Below are 15,458 nucleotides of genomic sequence, written 5' to 3'. Positions count from 1 at the left end.
AATTCAGTGATTTACTCCAAGTTAGGTGGCAGTTTGGACGCACCGACCTCCTGCTTTGGCACATCAAGAGAGACACAGCAAGGGTGGCACTGCGAGGGTCCTGAGGCTCTCTGTGGCGTACCTGGCACTCCCTTGCTGCCCCAGCCTCGCCACTTCACCATTGTGGAAGAACTGGCAGCGTAGTTCCCTAGTGGCCATTTTGTCCCATGTCACCGACTGCGCCAGTGCTCCTGCTAGAAGGACATGAAAACGTACCAGCTGTTACAAGGTGTGCTGCGGTGACATGGCAAAGCTGCCCGCCGCTGTGACGCCCTGAGCAAGTCGGTCCGCGAGGGGTGACGTCATGTTGACCAAAGGCGCTGTGAACTGCGACCATGAGGGGGTCTTGTAGACCCATTTGACTCTCAAGAACTCCACCGATTGCTCTAAGTGCCAGCTATAGAGGTGGCAGCGACACCCCGTTTCCCTGCCACTTGTTTCTCACCTGTCGGTAACGTCGTAGCCACACGAGCCTCGTCGTGCCGAGGGGGAGCGAGTCCCAGCAAATTCACGTTAGGGGGGCCAACCAGAAACTTCACTTGGCCTCCTGGATGATGTGGAGTGTGCAGCCATCTAAACCTGCGCCTTGGCAAAGCCTGTGGGGGGGTGGGGGGGTGGGGGGGGGGGGGTTAGGGGCCTGGGGACACGGCCACCACAGTGTCACTTCAGGACGTGGACTACCATTCCATTTGTGTGTCAAGTACCTGATGGCAGCCCTCCGTACAAAAAGGCGCTATATAGAGGGAGGCTCAGTGTTGACAGCTAACTTTTGGTGCCACCTATGATGTAAATATGACAATCGGACAGTGTGTCCCCTATTGGTTAAGGCACCAGACCACCTGACTCGTGGATGGCCCTCAACGAGGCTGGACTCACACTGAAGAAATGCGGGAGCTGCCTGTGGCATTCACTAGGGCAAGGCGCTATATAACAGCAGGCAGCCAGACACCAATAACTCTCTGTGTGCCCCTCAGCTTGGCACTTTACCTGCCCGAGATGGCATTGACAGTGGAAGGGCGCTATATAATGGAGGACTAACTGTGACATCAGGTACACAATGCAGCATACAGGGCCGCGGGGCCCCCTAGTGGCTAAATCCTCCCAGTCCTCCCTTTCTGTGCACCAACTTTGAAAAATGCAGCAAACTGTAAGGCGCCTCGTGTGACGGAGCCCCCCATGTAAAATACGACTCACAAGCTCCCTGTCACTCCTCCGAGTTCCTTTTACCATCAGTTGGGGGGCACCCTGCTTACTGCCATGGCCTGACCACTCCACTTACATGTTGTGCCTGTGTCCCACTGACCAGTAATGAAGTGCAGGTGGGCTTTGTGGTCGAGTCTGTGCCCGCTTTACTCTTAAAGACCCTCACAGCCTTCTAACGAGTGAGAATTCTGTCGCACATTTAAAAAGTTCAGACGCCAAAGGCTGGCAGGTGAGGCCCGCGACATGGAAGGAGGGCGGCGCCATGTCTGCCGACGGTGCCCATTCCATCACATGTGGCACTTTCTAAACGAGCTTGGCTGCCATTATGCTGATTAACATATGCATATGATTAGCATGAGCAATCTAGTAATTAGTGGAATTGCTGAATGATGTGTTTGGGTACGGAGACACAATATCTTATCAAGGACAAACATAATGGCTGCGCTTGGCACAAGTGCTTAATTAAGATAATTTCTGCAATTCTTAAATATGGCACTAGATCAAGTCAGAACTAATATTCCAGGTTTTCTTGTCGGATCACATTTCCTTGGCTCAACGTTGTGCCATCTACTGGCGACGGGCTCAGACTCCTGCACACAGATGCTACCCCTCCCCTCCCCCCAGACCCACACGACGACCAGAAAGGCCAAAGTAATGAAAGAAGAAAAGGGAACAAGCAGGAAGAAGAGTCGACGCCAAAGCCTTGAGGGCTCCCCTGGCACACAGGGGCACAGCTGCCCCCTCCAGCCTGCCACATGCCTGCTCCACCAATGGGCAAGGGGCCTTTTCGGCTCAACCAGAAGGGTTTCTGGCCCTGGGCTGGCCGGCTGCCATTCAGCATTACCAGGACTGCCACACCAAAGAGTGTGACAGGGGTGTGCCCGACTCACTCCAGTAAACTTGCGAGGGCACTGGGCAGCATTTATAAGGCTAACAAGTCCTGCCCTGACACACCCAGCCATCCCACCACTCACTCATGGAGGGCCTGGCTCTGTACCAGCAGCACTGGACTCCAGTCGATATGCCAGTCTGGGTCACGTGTGCCACAGTTCACACCCTTCTGGGCCTTGAACCCAAGATCTCACCACCCGCTCCCAAAGTAAACCAGACAGGGCATTCTTTTGGCAGAGAAGGCTACTGGCGACACCTGCGGTTGTAAATGTCTCACTAGAATAATCCCTTGGTGTGCCCAGACTGCCCATTCTTATTGTAACAAGGGCTCAGGCAGACACGGCCCAGCCCAGCAGCATCAGGCACAAAGCAGAAGCAAACAACAGTAAGAATGTGATGGGCACACCAAGCTCAGCACATCATGACGTCCGATGCCAGGGCAGTCTGGATTGTCCTCAGAGGAAGCTCTCTCTCCTAAACTGCCTGAAACTAATAAAACAAATATCAAAAATTAATTAAAAAAATGCCCAAAAGACTTAAAATGTGGCACAGAGAGAAGAAGAAAAATAATAAAGAACACCAATCAGAACACACCTCCTACTCGGAACCGAGGCTCCGCCCCCAGTCCTGCCCTTTCCATTATTAGCCCCTGGCTCCTCCCACCTGTGTCTATCGCTTAGCAACTTTTATAATGCAGCAGTCACATGGTGCACTGGCCATCTCAGACAGCTGTCATCGTGTGGGCATTGGTGTGGTGTGCCCCTTTGCCCAGTGGTCTTGCCAGGGCCCTGCAGCCTCTGGCTTTGTCACCTTTTCCTGCGTACACCTGACTGTCGGCTCATCTTCTGGAGTCTCTGGCGGCGGATTTGTCCAAAGTAACGTTCATTGCCAAGTGGCACATCAATTCCTGCTGTGCCAGGCCTGAGCCTTTACCAAACACAAGCGTTACCCTCACATAATGGCACGTGATGTTAAATCATCGGAGTGTGTAAAGGCCTCACCACTGGCGTCATTTTACTTTCAAATTGGCATTCAGATCCAGCTTAATAAAATGCAGCATGCCCACCCTTGGGGGGTCTCGGTCGGTCACTTTGCCTGTTCTCCTGTTCCTCTCTTGCTGGGGTCCTTTTCTAGTGCATGTTGAAGCAGTGCTGCCCGTGACTTGCCACTCATTTAACTAAAGGGATGCAGGGTGCCAGCCGGGCACATGTCGGTGCCCCAAGCTCACCTGACAAATCCCAGTGCCAGACTTGACAGCAAATCTGCTAACAGGCCGACAAGTCCAGTCTGAACAAGGCCCTGTCCTGCAAAGGTGGTCCCTTTCAGAGGCGCCGGTCACCGAGAGTTAAGTGACCAGGCCAGGCGACTGTTAAATTCACACAAACACATCAGAACTGGCAGACAATCCCACAGAATGTTAAACAAACAGCGAAGGCCACGCTCCGCAAACAGAGTCAAGAGTGCTAAGCTCCCTGGGATGTTGGCAAAGACCCTGAAATCAAGAGCTCAGAAATTCAAAAGAGCGCAAACAGCGAGGCGCCAGCAGATGGGCAGGAAGGCGAGCCAAGAGGCGGCCACTCGTCCCGTCACTGTGTGCCCCCTCCAGCGGTGGACTTGCAGACGTCGATACACCCGAGGGGAGCAGTGGCGGGTCGGCCTCTCTGGGACAGGTCATGAGTGTAACGTCACCCTGCAAGGGGGGTTCCCTCCCGGTGGCCACTGCAAATGAAGTTTGAGATCTGCCAGGACAGGCTGGCATCGGGGAGGCCAAGAGGGCTTTTGTAGAAACAAAGCCTACAGATGGTGATTGAGGACAAGGGTTCAACTGGCAACCTGAACACAGGAAAGGGGTGTGGTGGGCAAGGGGGTGAGTGCCCCCACCCGGCGGGCTGTCATAGCACAGCCAGTCATGCTGCTCTGCCTCAACTTTATGTAGTTCACTCAAACCTTCTGCTGTTTCGATTTTATTTTTCATGTTCTATTATTAATTCAGATTTTTGAAGTTTTATTTTGTATTTATTTAAAATGCAGTTCTTGAAGAATTATATTTTCAGTGTTGTACTGTTTTAGGTCTTAGTGTTCCTTATTGTCTGTCCTGGTGGGGCCGGAGGAGGCGGAGCCTCTTAATGAGGTGCTGGGGTACCAGCCAATCCCTGAAGAGAGGGCAGCAGCGCTCTGCCATTTTGGCTTCTTCTTTGGACTTTGCCCCCTGAATGTTTTTTTTTTTCCAGTATTGTCTTGTGGTTTGCGAGTTTCGGACTTGACTGCTGGTGGGGAGGCCAAGGCTAGGGAGGCGTTCTGATGCCACTGATGTTGGGCTCACACAGCAAAGGCTACCGAGCTTAAAGGGGACGACCAGGAGAAGAAACTTAAAAGAGAGGAAAGTCAAAAAACTAAAATCAGACGTCAACACCCAAATCGAAACCCTGACAATGGAATAAGAAATCAAAGCAAAAATCAGAATAGGAATCCTAACAAGACCTCTAAGACGTGCAGGACGACGGGTTTTATCTTTGACATCTCGGACTGGGACCCTGCTGCATGTGGTGGCACATGGATGATGCCAACCACAGAACTTCCTGTACAACAAATCACAGCAACTGCCATGGTGTTGAGAAGATGGCAAGGCGGGCAGACAAACGGACAGCACACAGCACATCTACGTGGAAAATACGAGAAAAAAAAAAATCAGATTGAGTCTCTGAGAAAAAACAAGCAAACCCCGGGGGCTCGAGGCCTGCGCCTGCCGCCTTGTTGGGGTTCGAGTGTGACGTGCTCTGCGTCTGTGCTTTCGTTTCTTAATTTTAATTTGATTTTCAGCCTCCTTTCTTATTTCCTTCACGTTTGAGTCATTTTTATGTTTACTTTGAATTATTACATTTGTTGATTTGTTTCCTTATTCTTTTGGGCTGTTTTTCTTTATTGTTGAATGTCTTTAATAAATTAGGAAGTATCTGTTGTTTGTTTGTTTTTAACAGTTTAGGGCCTTCCTGTTTAAGGAATATTCATAACACAAACATACAAGACGAGGCCATTTCATTTAATTTCTGACAGGAATAAACTTTCCTAGAAACAAACCGAGGACGTCACCCCCACGCAATGCCAGTTGTCAGCCTCGCAAGTCACCAGGGTGCGCTTGTCAGATTTCTGGGAGGTCTTTGTGTGCGGCGAGTGGACCAGCAGCTCGAGACACAAGACGCCCCTCCGGTTCGGACATTCTTGTTTGTAGGACTTTGAGCAAATGAAGACCCCCGGGTATCCAGAAAGAAAAAAACAAGTCAGTGTCACCCGAGAGTTTAAGATTGTGGGCCAAATATGAAAGGGCACCGCCTCAGCGCCCCTCACTCGCACACTCACCCATACACACTCGCACACATATACACACACACACTCTCTCACCCATACACACACACTCTCTGGGCCCGCGAGTCACTCGGCTAATTGACGAGGTGCTTGGTGAGGTAAACTGGCAGGCTGCTGATAATCCTAAAGATCCAGAGCTCCGTTTCTTCAGCAGATGACAGTCGCCGTCATTAAATGTATTTGTGAATCACATGAAGACGACGCTAATAAAGCACGGGCCGCGGCGAGGCACAAACTCCCATTTATCCGGTGAAGGGACTGAAAATGAAAAAGAACCGACTTCAGTGGCGAAGGCAGGCAGGAGAGAGTGAATAATTCAGAACAATAGAAGACTGCGCTTCTTGGAAATGCTAAAAAAAATCCCATGGCTTTAAAGGTAAAATCATTAGGGGGAACAGCTGGATGAGAGCAGTCGCAGTAATTAACCAGCAGCAAAAGAGTTTGGAGGCGAGCAGGTCTGGTTTCTCACACACACAAAAAGGAAAAAAAAAATCCCTTTGATGCATTAAAAAAAAAATAAGTGGCCAAAACACAGTAATTAAAATCCGCACACAGACGCAGAAATGCACGCTGCTTTAATCTGCACTTTAAAAGAGCGAGCGTGTCAAACGAGTAAAACGGGCCGCAAAAGGCAGACACGCACGCGAGCCGCCGGGCGTCTTGTGAGAATTAACCCGCAGCAGGCGCGTCACCTGAGGGGGGGGGGGGGGGTGTATGGGTCAGTAACGCCACTTCACCAAACATAAAATGAGTGACAATCGCGACGGCACAAGACCTTCCCGTTCGTTCTCCTAGAGGAGCTGCCGCAGGAGTCGCCACTTTGGATGCTGCAGAGCGGCGTCTGTGTGCCGCGGTTGCCTAGCAACGGGAGTTGCGCTAACTTGGCCTCCGGGGCGCGGGCACGAGGAGGTCTCGGTGCGCGTGCCCCCCCCCCCGCCCCTTTAAGCTGAAACCCACGAAAGGTTACGAGCTGATCTTTTGAACCCGTGGACTGAGAGGCGGCAGTGAGCTTCAGCAGTGAATCGCCCACCTACACCTACACCTACACCTGCCTTCAGCCCTGCTGTGCACAAGAAACAACTCCGGCTGCACGAAAGCACAAGGCAGCAGACCACCTTGGATGGGACGCCAGCAAACTCCACCCACAGGGGGCCAGTGGGCAATACAAGGAGGGCTCAAAGGGCTGTCACGTGGTAACCGGGGGGTAAATGGTCACTGACGGTCACTGTTCGAGTTTCATCCCAGGACCCTTTGACTCTTTAGTAACAACTCTTTGGTCACTGGGTTTTAGTTTTAGTTGATTTATAAAATACACAGAAATTCCAGTTGTTCTGATGCACTGCTGACATAATCAAAGGCGGCCTTTTTGATCAAAGCATCGGCTGAAGGGACCCCAGACATAAACACCCAAGGCCACGTCACATCAGACGACTTTCCAGTGGGTTTCAGTCGTAGCCTTCATTTACGTTACCTTAGCGAGGTGGTGGTGTGCGTCTGTGTGTTTAGTGCACAGTCACAGGGTGAGCACGGAGTGCGTGACAGCGGACAGCCAACGACCGCACAGCCAGGAGCTCGTCTGTCTGATGTCTCGCGTTTTACATACTAACAGGGAGGGGAAAAAAGCGCTGAGATTGCAAATGGCCTCATCATACTGGTTAGCCCTTCACGTAGCACTGGTTCTGTCAGAAATCGCACAATAACCGACACGTGTGACTCCTCCAGTTACCAGAAAGTCATCATGTCTGCTGCATGACAGCCTACATTCATAAACCATATACAGTATATATTTTTTTCCACCAATGACATTTAATGTTGAATCATTTTGACTGATAAACGAAAAAAAAAAATGTTTACCACTTTGTGTTCTCTTTATTGTTAGACGAGGTGTCCGAGCTCAGCCCTGGGTACCCCATGTGGCCGCAGCTTTTCCTTCCAGTCGTTTCTCCTCTAATTCATCTTCTTTCATTCGCTGCTCTTTCTCCTCTTACTCTGCATTCAGAAACACGCGGCAGTGTGATCACTACGTTTGTATTTCTCTATCTGTCTCTCTTTTGTTGTTTTCGTCTTTTTTCATTTTGAACATATCTGTCTATTATAACAAAAAACGTCCCGAGACACGACTTTCTCAGAGAGACACTTTCACATCCCGCGAGACGAGACTTTGTGCCAAGAGATTTAACTACGGAAATAAGACAAAGAGTAGACGACAAAGTAGAACGTGGTAAAGAATTGAAAAACGTTGGTGTGATACACAGGCAGAGCGGCTCTGAGATAACGAAAGTAAGAAAATTCGAAAGTCTCAAAACAATGATAGTAAAAGATCGCATCGGCGCTAACAAACGCAAATTATTACTCAGTGAAATAACGGAACAGCGAAAAGAGATCGAAGATACTGTTTCGATTTAAACTTTAAGTCGGAGATTTGTAGATCGTCTGATTCGTGTTTCTTCCCAATGAAGAGGCCTATCCGCGAGAATTAAAAGATTTGTTGTTTGGTGAAAGTGAAATCCACACCCGCGAGGGGCTGGCGAGTGAAGGCCTTATAATGACAATCAACAACAGCATCAGAGCCATTAAAGTGCTTACATGACCTTTAGAACGTCTTAAAAAAATAAAAAACACAAAATCATCTCCTCATAAACACTTGGAATTCTCTCATAAAAACAACCAAACGTTCAGTTTTAGAATTTGGAAAGTGACCTCAAAATACACAAAGTGGGAAATAACAGCGGAGTTCATTAGGCCAGCAGTTTAATCAAAAACAGAAAAAAAAATTAAAACCTGCAGCCTCGAGGGACCCCAGGACTGACTTAGAGGCCCAACTTGGACCACCTGATGACACAGAAATTCAAAAGACTTGTAGAAGTTCCTTAAACCTTCCAGCACACTGCATGGTGACAATAATCATAAGAGATTGAAGTGGGTGCTTACCTCGCTCCCTGCGCTTCACGTCTCTTCGTTCTTGGGACGTTTCACGAGTTTCAGGGCTGGGACTTCAGGAGTGAAAGGAGGTGCCCAGTGCTGCCCGTCTGATGATAAAGTGGGCACAAAGCCAAAAGGACCACCTTCTGAGGATTTTTAAAATGCCCACCTCACTACGCACCTCTAGGATGGCAGGGATTGCCCCACCACATCCTGGAAAGGAACATAATGTGAAGGACATGCACAATGAAGATTTAGGTAACTGAGGAGGCACCGTCACCCAGGGCAGGGCTGGTGCGCTGCCCACTCCACTTACACTGTGAGCCCAGGTCACTCGATCAGGGGGCCGAGGTGAAGCGACTCTTATATTTTATTTTTTTTCATTAGAGATCTGTCAATATGTCAGCTAAGCCGCCGATTTGTGCTTTCTATCCACTAACACAAAGTCCTGCCTTTCAGTTCATTTCTTGCTTATCGTTTGTTGGATTGTGAAGGAAAGTTGGACAACATGAAGAGATGAACTGCCACAAAGGTGTGCAAGTTAAAGACGCAGTAGAAAATGATAAAGAAGTGAAAGGCACCATAAAAAGTTAAGATTCAGAGGTAAAAGATGTCAGATAAATTAGACATAGAATTGTGAATGATCCGATATAAAATAAAATACAGCAGACGAGAAAGGCCTGACAAGACGACGAGCGTACAACACGGACAGACTGACTTACTAAAAGTGTGCGTCCCTAATCTGTAATCGACAGAAAGGCAGAGAGGATTAAATGAAGGAGAACAGAAATGGCGTCATATTGAAGAGAACGGGTTGCAGATTTACCTGCAGACTGGCAAACATTCTTGTCCTCCTGGATGCCAACACACACTGGCAAGGTCTTCTCTTCACTTTGAGGTGTCCGCTTCACACACATTTGGACTACTAACCCTATTAATGAGAAACTATTTCAGTAAATTGCATCATATTCTAAAACAAATATAACTTCTCAGGTGACATCCAATTCAGGGTCAACTTCTCAGCATTGGGCACAACGCCCAAACCAAGCCTGTGTGGTGTGGAGTGCCAGGTCATCTCAGGGTCCACTGGTGCTCCCCAAGGCCAGTTTAGATAAGCGGAGGATCGCACAGAAACACAAGGAGAACACACGGGCTCCACGCACATAATAACTGGGCACTGGGTTCAATGCCAGGACACTGGATTACTAGGGTGGCAGCACTGGCACTTAAAAATAAAACAAGTCCAAGTCACGTGTCACCGGGGCCACCGCAGTAGCCTCTGCTCTAGAACCTTACCTGACATAGCAGCACCCTGAACTTCACCTCATGCGCCTTTCATTTACTAAGCACCTTGTGAAGGTGCAGGACTCTCCTCTGTCAGCACAAACACAACACAAGCATTTTATTTAATCTATTTAATTTTAATATTTAAATGTATTTATTTAATTAATTATTTTAATCTATTGTTGGCACAGAGCTGGACAGTTTAACATCTGTGGCAGAGTGACGGGCGCTCAGCAGGCTCCTATCAATTATGGAGAATCCACTCCATCCACTAAACAGTGTCATCTCCAGACAGAGGAGCAGCTTCAGCGACAGACTGCTGTCACCGTCCTGCTCCACTGACAGACTGAGGAGATCGTTCCTCCTCCACACTATGAGACTCTTCAATTCCACCCGGGGGGGTAAACGTTAACATTTAACATTATACAAAGTTATTGTCTGTTTTTACCTGCATTATTATCAATCTTTAATTTAATATTATTTTTTGTATCAGTATGCTGCTGCTGGAGAATGTGAATTTCCCATTGGGATTAATAAAGTATGTATCTATCTATCTATCAAGCCCCCCTCACTTTCCTCCGCTCCTCTCACTCAGGACCCAGAAGGACTTCCTGCACCAGGGCACAAGATCTCCTTCCGAAAAAAGATGGAGCCCCTCAAAGTATGAAGCCCTACTCCCTGCAGCACACACACAATCCAACTGGGCCCAGCTGAGGGCCTACACCTCCCAGCATGGCTACCGTAGCCCAGAGATGCTGCCATTCAGTGTTTCAGGGGACTAAAGAGTTGAGGTAGGAGTTGGTGTTGTTGACGCCTTCTCACAAACTCCTGATTAAGGCACAGAACACGCAGACTTCCTTCTTGCCAAATTTCTGGCTGGATAAAGACCCTTGAACCCCCCCCCCCCAAACTTATTCTTGAACTTCACGTTAAACGTTGTAGAATTAGCTGAGGCGCACTGTCCCCTCATTTTTGAGATTCCACATTCATAAAAGTACAAGCGCGGCAGTCCTGTTAAACCAAAAGGAAACTCAGCCTGTCCCGGAAAGACCCGAGGTGCAAACAGAGCATGCGTGAGTCAGGACTGGGGGCGTGGGGGGCTCGTCCTGTGCAGGCGGACTGATTGAAGTTGAGGGGCGCAGCGTTTGCTTTCTGTGGTCTTTCTCTTCTTATCTGATCCTGTCCTTTTACTTTTCTACTGACTTGTATCCATAGCAACTTACAAATCGAGGAATCATCAAGCCGGGATGCTGCGTTTGAACCAAATGTTACAGAAAAGTGTCAACTGCGATGACAGCAACACCTTCCGTTTGAAATGATACAACGCCAAAAAAGGCAGGAACGCCCAGACGGAACGAATGAACTAAACGAGGTTCATTTTGATTAAACTGCACTCATTTAATGGAGACAAGGAGTCTTTAGAAATGCGAACGAATTTAAGGCAAGCCGTGGACGCGACATCAGAAAGTTGTTCGCTTGCGCACGCAAATCCGAGTGTCACGGGGCCCAGTCAAGAGTCACCTCTGTTTGAAACCCGACTATCGTAACACCCACCCGAGCCGAGTCCACTGTCGGGGAGCGCCGATGCAGCAGCCCTGACCGACCCACTGAGCGCCGTAACTCCGGTGGCAGAACCCACAGCCCTATCCGGAGATCATCAGCTTCACACCAGGAGGTTTGGCAAAAAACCCCTCGTGTCCTCAAACTCACCCACCTTACCGACGCGACACAACTCGGTCTTCAGTGCTTCGCTGTGGATCTTCCACAAAATCTTCAAAAATACAGAACCCTTTTCACGGGACAACTACGGTCACATTACCTGGCTGAAGTGCCACACATCTGATATTTTGCCTTTAATGTGACACACGTTTTATGTTTTCAGAAATTTGATCTTGTCAAATCAGATTTGAGTCGCTTTCATATGTAGTGTGGTCTTGGATTAATTCGTGACCACGTGACACGAGTGACAACGCATACATCGGCTTATACGCAGGGGCTGAGTGTTGACGTCATCAACTGGCCCTGGCAACATAGTAAAAAAAAATAACGGAGGAGAGCCAAGGCAGTGCCAATAGTCACAGCTCTACCACTGTATGTGCCAATGCCAGCTGTAGCCATGATGACAGCAAGACCCTGCCCTCCGTCTTTATTCACCTTCTCGACCCAATCACGTGCTGCTGACGGACAACGACATATACACCAGCGCGTCCATTTTGACGTCACAAAAATATGACGTCTTATGTTGTCGGTGACACAGACATATGAATGTGCGCATGTGTGCCAGGGCAGGTGCGTTCACTTTAGTTAGACTCAGCAGATCCATCCATCCATCCATCCATTGTCCAACCCGCTGAATCCGAACACAGGGTCACGGGGGTCTGCTGGAGCCAATCCCAGCCAACACAGGGCACAAGGCAGGAACCAATCCTGGGCAGGTCACTCGTACGAATGTGAACCGTCAAGACAGGCGAACCTGGAATTAAGCAATGAGGCGTGTCATGTGACCGACGCCCGGTGACATGGCGGTTCACACAGCACTGGTCTAACCGGAGATGGTTTATTATGGACTTCTAATACAAAGTAAAACGCTCTGTGATCTTTACTGAGACCCGAATGAGCAGTCCGCACAACATTACAGACTCGAGAGAGAAGCCCGGAGTATAACTGGATTCAGAAGGGGACACACCCAGTGACTTTAACTTCCATGGCTGTGTCACATTTTCATTTTCTACACTCCAAAACTGTTTGAATGATTCCTGACTTGAGTCCTCCATGTTCTGGCCAGCCGCTGGCCCTCGGACCACCAGAAGACCCTTCGAGAGGCCACTGGCACGCACCACTTTTGTTTTAGAAGACTTGACATTTCCTGTGAGACGAGCAGATTTACACCGCAAGACTTTCCTGGCCAAAAAGAACAATTTGTTTAAAAAAAAAAAAAAAGTCATCATATCGTAGCATTTGAACATCAGACTTTATTTCGGCTTCCACCACAAACGCTGCCAGGCCAACACCACCATCAAACCCATGAGCTCAAAGCTGGACTTCAGTATGGCGCCGTATGTCTAAAGAGAACATAAACCAGTGTTAGAGTCCTAAACTTAATCCGAAACCTTGGACCGCATGTCAGGATAAAAACCAAGGCAAGCAGTCCAAGGAACACACTGTAGATTTCATTGATCAAATTATGGTGCGGCGCAGTTCCTGGCAATGGGATCAAACCATTTGTAAAGCTTTGAGTCTTCCCAGGAGCACAGGGGTCTCAAGAATTTTGAGATGGAAGACATTTGGACCCACAAGGACACCTCCTAGGGTTGGCTGTCTGGCCAGACTGAGTAAGAGGGCAGCTTTGGTCAGGGAGTTGACCAAGAACCCTATGGTCACTAACAAACCTTCAGATGTTCTGTACTAAGATGGAGGAACCAGTCGGAATGACGGCCATCTCAGCAGCATTCATGGATCAGGTGTTTATGGTAATGTGGAAAGACAGAAGCCACTCTTGAGTAAAAGGCAAGCGACAGAAAGATGTTGTGGTCTGATGAGCCAAAAATTGAACTCTCTGGGCAGCTGCAACTCCAAGCACTACTGTATGTCTTGGGAAGAGCAACCACTGGCTCATCATCAGCCTACCACCCCCCCCATGGTAATGTATGGTCAGGCTGGGGAGCGGGCACTGGCACAGCGCTACACCCACAAGACAAAACAGCTCGGGACCCCCCACCCCCCCACAGCAGAAGCATGGCCCAGTCCTACCCTCCAGAAATGACCCCCTATCTGCCACAGCCACAGGTGTCCCCTTGGCCTGGTCCAGCTGCTCGGGTCCTGTGAGCCGGATCACCCTCGGGTAATCGTGCCACATGGCCGTGGTGCTGTAACTGATGCCCCCTCCTCACAGTGCAGGTCATGTGCCTCATTGGGGACTCCATGAGCAACACAAAGTCAAACCAGCAGTCTGAAGAGACACACATGAAGGAGTCCAGTCTTTGTCTCAAGGTATGTCTCTCAAACAGGGAACACCAGAACTCTAAAGACTGGGGTCTTCATTCTTTTGCGCCACACACCCCTTTCCAGTGACCTCATGGACCATGCATGGATTTTTTGCAGTGGCTGGAGTGCCAGTCCTGCCTCCAACCCCCACGATTTCCCTGCAAGTTAGAGGACCACTTGCAGGGTCGCATGCAGTTTAATGTCAGACCCAGGACATCATGGTGGTGACCGCAGGTCAGAATGGAGCCAAACACAGAGAGGTCCTTGAGGTAATGCAGGCCAGCTCAGGCTGGGGTGACAGTCCAATGACAGTGCTGGAGGGGTTTAGGGACAAGTCTCCGAGTGTCCTGGAGTGGGCCAGACTTCAACCCCATAGAACACGTGTGGAGAGACCAGAAGATGGCCGTTCACAGATGCTTCCCGTTCAGTCTAAAGGAGCTTGAGGGGGTCTGCCAGGAAGAATGGGATCATCTCTCCAAATCCAAAGCTAGTGGAGACCTGCCAAGAAGACTCTGCCAAAGGGTTGCTAATGAAGGGACTGAATACGTCTAAGGAAGGAGAGAGTTCAGGTTTTCATTTTGAATGCGTTTGCAAGCCTCTCTGAAAACACGTCTTCACTTTGACCGAGTGCAGATTGATGGGCAAAAATGGCAAAATTCCTGCATTTCAAACTCAGTGAAGTGTGCAGAAAGTCAAGGGGTCCCACGTCTTTATGAACGAACTGCGGATACCGAGTCATAACTCCAATAAGCACATACAAATACTTCATAACAAACAAAGAAGATACGCAAATCTCTATTACTAAACCACAGTTTAATTTATGCACAGACGGCGGACGCACCGAAGCACATGCGCACTGCGCCTCAGCGCCCGAGAGTCAGTAGGTGGCGCCCAAACAACACAACCTGTAAACTACACTTGCTCTAATCCACCGTGCCAGCAGTCAGTGTGGCATATTTGAATCACATAGCGGTAATTCAGTATTAAAAGTAAGTTGGATTATGATTCCTAACAGTAAACGACGTCTACCTAACGACACAATCACAGAACAACAAAGACTAGACCACATGGATAAAGACAATACACGGAGGCAACTACAACGCGCTTCTCAAACAGCACAGGCAAAGGAGTCAGGGCTCCAAAAAGAATCAGCTCACCGATTAGAAACACAAACACGAGCCTGTATGGCTACGACCTGTGAACTAAACCTGAGGTAAAGCGCGTACGCCGAACGCGACCGCCCACACCACCGCATATACCACCTTCGTTTAGTGATGTAGCCCTCCATACCCTGATCTGCTGCCATCGTCACTTCAGCACGCGAATCTGCGGCTGTCAGCAAACGACTTCTAGCTGACAACACAGCCATAGAAACACAAAAAAGAGGCTGAATGGATAAAAACAATAAACGAAGGCACCTACAACTGAGTCACAGCTCCAAAAAGAAACCGCTTTAGTACAAATATGTTTATTTAATTAAATAAAAAATGTCCCAGGATGCACCCACCCTCCATGATATTGCATCCTTCCAAATATCGGAGGGAACAGAAAGTGATTGCCATTCCTGGATATTCGATCTTTCGAGAATCGCGGGGTTGCTGGTCGAACAGAACGCCAAGCCCAGAGCCCAGCCTGTCTGCAGCGTCACACACGCACACCAAACTCCACCATATGGAGGCGCCATATCAGGAAATGTGGCTTCTCAGAACAGCAGTACCCAAGGGTGGGCACCTCAGGCATCTTTAGCACCCCAAAGCTGTCCCGCCACGTTG

General features: G+C 49.1%; 1 long non-coding RNA gene across 3 annotated transcripts in view; it reads right to left on the bottom strand.

The window, feature by feature from the left end:
• The window catches only part of LOC127530141 (uncharacterized), a 56,332-nt gene extending 46,693 nt beyond the window's left edge, over nucleotides 1-9,639 (bottom strand). For all 3 annotated transcript variants that reach the window (XR_007936648.1, XR_007936647.1, XR_007936646.1), the window contains exon 1: nucleotides 9,245-9,639. This is a non-coding gene — a long non-coding RNA (uncharacterized LOC127530141). The remainder of the gene's footprint in view (nucleotides 1-9,244) is intronic.
• Between the last annotated feature and the right edge of the window lie 5,819 nt (nucleotides 9,640-15,458).

The sequence above is a fragment of the Erpetoichthys calabaricus genome, chromosome 14 (assembly GCF_900747795.2).
Source record: "Erpetoichthys calabaricus chromosome 14, fErpCal1.3, whole genome shotgun sequence".
Classification (NCBI taxonomy): Eukaryota; Metazoa; Chordata; class Cladistia; order Polypteriformes; family Polypteridae; genus Erpetoichthys; species Erpetoichthys calabaricus.
Note: the sequence above shows the minus strand (reverse complement) of the source record. Positions and strands in the feature narration are given on the sequence as shown.